General features: G+C 53.0%; 1 pseudogene; it reads left to right on the top strand.

Moving 5' to 3' along the window:
- The first annotated feature begins 2,047 nt into the window (after nucleotides 1-2,047).
- On the top strand, nucleotides 2,048-3,764 carry LOC146203918 (uncharacterized; annotated as a pseudogene).
- The last annotated feature ends 1,120 nt before the right edge of the window (nucleotides 3,765-4,884 follow it).

Here is a 4,884-nt window from a genome sequence, read left to right as displayed (position 1 = left end):
CCAACCATCTTGGTTTTTCTCGCACATTAGCACGAATACGCCGAAAGTATAGCTACGAAGATGAGCGGGCAGTGGCGCGGGATGGGGCGCTCGCGCCAGGCCCGCTGGCCATAAAAGCATATTTCATCGTCATGTCATCACGTCGTTCTGTTTCTGTTGTGTCGCCGTGTTCCATTGCTTGTCATGCCACCACGTAACATTTGGTGGAGGTGCGGTTCATCCCCATCCTCGCCTTACACCGTCGAAGCCAACCGTAAGCCGGGTCCATCGGCCGAGAGCCCATGGAGATCGCCGCCCAGCTTTGCCCCAGCCCTTTGTGCTCAGACCCGACCAGCTGTTCTCCTGAGCCCTGTCCCCAGCCATGACCACAACACACGACGACCAGGAAGAGCCCAAAGCCGACTCGACCGACCCCACGACGAAGCGACCTCACGACCACTCGAGCTAAGACAGCACCCCCGCCCATGCCGTTCGGCGTGTCCATGAGCCTTGGCCTTCGGCAAACGATGAAGATTGGACGTGATGCTGCGGGCAAGCATTCATCCCATCTTTGCATTCATTGTGGTGTCCAGCGTTTCATGTCCTAATCCTGTGTCTTTGTCCACCGTCGCTTCATGCATTGGACTTCTAGCAATCGATCGGGACGATCGCTCGGTGGCCCTGGGTAGTGCTACAAAGATGACGAAGCGGGCAGTGGCGCGGGACGGGGCGCTCGCGCCAGGCCCGCTGGCCATAAAAGCATATTTCATCGTCATGTCATCACGTCGTTCCGTTTCTAGTGTCGCCGTGTTCCATCGCTTGTCATGCCACCACGTAACAGTATTATTGGCCCAGGCTGGCTGCCATTGTGCATCGCTACGTCCGTACCTGCCGTGAATGCCAGGGGAAGAAGACACCGCCCATTAAACCAGCTGGGCTCCCGCCGCCTATCGATCCCCCGAAATTCCCATTTCAACAGGTCGGCATGGATTTACTGGGCCCATTCCAGGCGTCCTCCATGGGTAACAGGTATATAGCGGTTGCCATTGCCTACCTCAGCCGCTACTGTGAGACCAAGGTCATTCCCCGTGGTACCGCAAAAGTTGTCCATTTCTTTATTCAAAACATTGTGCTTCGTCACGGTGCCCCAACAGTCGTCTTAACTGGCAGGGGAACCTCGTTTACGTCGGCACTCACGAGTGAGGTCCTTCGACTCAGTGGCACCACCCACCGCAATTCAACAGCCTACCATCCTCAAACTAATGGACTGACTGAGCGGCTTAACAAGACAATTGCCGATATGATTTCAATGTATGTAGACGACGATCATCACAACTGGGACCGTATCCTGCCGTACATCACGTTCGCATACAACACCGCGATCCAAGAAACAACACGCTTCACTCCATTTCATTTGGTTCATGGACACGAACCCTTGACTATGCTGGATGCCATGCTTCTTCGGGATTCCACTCCTTCCACTGTAATGGGGGCTGCCCAATTTATTCGTGACGCAGAAGTCGCGTTCCAGCTTGCCCGACAGAGAATTCGGCACCAGCAAGAACACGACGCCCAGCGCTACAACCTGCGACACTGAGAGGGGACTTACACGCCTGGCGACCAAGTCTGGGTATGGAGCCCAATACGGTTGCGAGGGCGCTCTGAAAAGCTTCTGCGGCGTTACTTTGGACCCTACAAAGTGCTCCGCCGCCTCAGCGCAGTTACCTACGAGGTGCTACCACAAGGAACTGTCCGCTCCTCTCGACAGCCGAAGTCTGAAATAGTTCACGTCGCCAGAATGAAGCCATATTATAATCGTTAAACCGTTTGTAGGATCCAAACCAGAGCCAGAGACTCCCTCGTATAGCTTGCCCCGCTTATCTATCGTTCCCCTACGTTTGCGGCATCGGGTCGATGCCTCTTGGAAGGGGGGCAGTGCCACACCACTGTCCATCTTCTGGCGCCATCAAGTGGTCGAACCATGTCTTGGCACGCGGCTGAGCATTGTCTTCGTCTGGAGCTTCGTCGCAGCCGCCGCCTTGCTGGACTCCCGCCACTGTTCCTTACAATGCCGCCACCGACTGAGCCTAGCCCAGTGCTTCTTGCCATTTCAAATAAAGCGAGTTCCGGCCTTTACCAGCCTTACCGAGAGCCTCGTCCTTTCGCTGGCGCAGCTGGGGAGGACGTTGACGACTGGCTCCGCCACTATCAACGGGTAAGCCGTTACAGCCGCTGGGACTTCGCCACTCAGCTCGAAAACGTCATTTTCTTCCTGACCGACACCGCCCTAGTCTGGTTTGAAAACCATGAGGCCACGCTGACGACATGGGACAGCTTTTTCACCGAACTTAAACAGTGTTTCGGCGATTCGTCAGCGCGCAAGAAGCAGGCCGAGCAGACACTAGCCAATCGTGTCCAACTATACTCTGTTTCATACATCAAGTGCAACACTACCAAAGCTACAGCTCTTGTTTGCGCTCTCCGCATCCGCGATAAAAAATAGTGCCTGCTCTTGACGAGAGAAAATAATAGTTGCTTTGTCTGCAAGCTTAATACATTTTACATTTGCCATCAACTTCATAAAAAGCACCTTTTTTAGGGAGAAAAGGTCGGATTCGGCTAATTTGTATGTTTTTTTATGTCGTTTTTGTTCGTGCCGCGTTTTTCTGCCCCGCAACCTTGTAAGCTGTGCCACCAGATGGCGTTGGCTGTGCCCTCCGCGCTGCGCATCCCTTTTTGAGAAAATGGTTCTTTGGTGCGCATTTTTTCTATAAGATCCGCTCTGTGAAGATGTCTAAGCATGCGAAGCATGTTATTGCAAACGTGTATGCTCGAAACAGAGCCCGTTTCGTCAGGAACCACTCGCCTACAGAACGAGCGCGTAGTGATACGCCTCCTGTTTTTTTTCTTGCGGACTACTTGCGTAGCTTTCGCTGCGTTGCACCTGATGTATGAAACGGAGTATACCTGGCGAGACCTGCACTACCTATACCGAAGCGGTCCTCAAATTGTGCAGAACCATCGACTCTCGCATGTCTGAGTAGGACAAAGTTTGGCATCTTTTGAAGGGCATCGCAGCTGATGTCTACAACTTCCTCATCGCCAAAGATGATATCACGACTGTGTCCGCTATTCTCTGTCACATCCGCACATTCGAAGCACTAAAGACCCGTCGAGTAACTCTTAAGTTTGGAAGGCTTGCCAATGTGACAACCGTCGCCAGCACTGACGAGCATGTTCCTCCGGACCTCACTTCAACTATCCGGTAGATCATTCGTGAAGACTTACTCCGGCTCGATTCCCGCTGCCAGAACACGTCACCAGTGTCCTACCCCCATCTTTTCCGTGTGAACCTGCCTACAATCTCCAATCGCAGCCTGAGTTTTCCTCTGTTCACGCAGCACACCCTGCCTCTTTTGAAGAATGCTCGCAGCAACATTTCGCAAGCTCTGTTTCTTCTAGACATCTTGATCAGCGTAACGACCTTCGGCCGCGAATACCTAGGCGAGCACCCCGGTTCACAGATCAGCGCGATCCTGGCTTTTATCGACGGCAGGGACAACCCCTTCTTCGGCCTACTCCTGTCTGTTATCGATATGGCATCCCGGGCTATTTTTCAAGACCATGCCGCCGTCGGTTACCTTCGCGGTATGACCCACCAACGTATCCAGACCCGACCAGTGATCACCCAGTTGACTCCCGTCAGTACTGCTCGTCTCCTCCGTATGGCCAGTTTCAGCCCGGTGGCGCGCGCAACCACTCCCCGGCTTCCTACCGGAGTCTGACTCCACCGCCCGTTTTTCGTGCCCGCCACTCGCCATCCCCGCGGCGTCGTTCCCAGTCCCCTCCTCCGGAAAACTAGGCACCGCGGCCGATGGAGGTGAGGCTGCCGGTGAAAGCTCACTATTTACAGAAATACCTCCTTTCGTGACTATGCTAAAAAATAAGATCTGTATGTCTGTTGACGGTACTTCTACAATGGCATTAGTGGACACTGGTGCGACAATATCGATTATGAGTTTAACATTTAAAAACTTACTAGGACCAAAAGTGATGTTTCCTTGGGACAGAAATGCAAATTTTCACAGCGTTAGTGGCGATTTGTTGTATCCCGTTGGAGTGTGCAGTGCCAAGGTCTAAAGGTCTGTCTTGGGAGAACCGTGTTTTCTGCGGAATTCGCCGTGCTACCCCACTCCACACATGTGATTCTTTGTGTAGATTTTCTGCGCATGTGTGGCGCAACCGAAGACTGCCGCACGGGCGAGATCAGTGTTGACGGCTGCCTACTGCCTAAGTTCTTCGAGGAACGTTTTGTTTGAGAAGATGTGCTGTGCGTGTGCGACGACACTGTTGTGCCTCCGATGTCTATCGAGTGCATTCCGGTTTCGTGTTCTCGTCGTGCGATCGAAACGTTTGAGGCGACCGTGACACCTAACTATTCGAACTGCGCGAAGAAATCTCTCCTGGTTCCTAATTGTTTGGTGTCGGTAACCAAAGGCTGCACGCGATTGTGGACTATTAATCGCTCCACGCAGCCAGTTCTTTTAGCAGCTGGAATGAAGCTTGCCTCTCAGGCATGCCAATATCCGTGGCCTTGGCTACGGACGCACCTCAGCGGAATGTCGCACCATCCCAAGTGAATGCTCAACTGCGTGGCATGATTAGTAATTCTCTGAACGCCACAGAGCGTGATGCTTTGGAAGATGTGCTGTCGAAGTATTCATCCGTTTTTTGACTTCTCAAAGCTCATCAGTTCACGCTCCTTTCCGGGGTCTCGCACCAGTCATCGAATTGATACCGGTTATGCACACCCAATTCGCCAAAAACCGTATCGTGTGGCGCCGTCCGAGCGCAAGGTCATCAATGAGCAAGTACGTTAAATGTTCTCCCGGGGTGTCATTCAAG

The sequence above is a fragment of the Amblyomma maculatum genome, chromosome 1 (assembly GCF_055883805.1).
Source record: "Amblyomma maculatum isolate TAMU_Amacu chromosome 1, ASM5588380v1, whole genome shotgun sequence".
Classification (NCBI taxonomy): domain Eukaryota; kingdom Metazoa; phylum Arthropoda; class Arachnida; order Ixodida; family Ixodidae; genus Amblyomma; species Amblyomma maculatum.
Note: the sequence above shows the minus strand (reverse complement) of the source record. Positions and strands in the feature narration are given on the sequence as shown.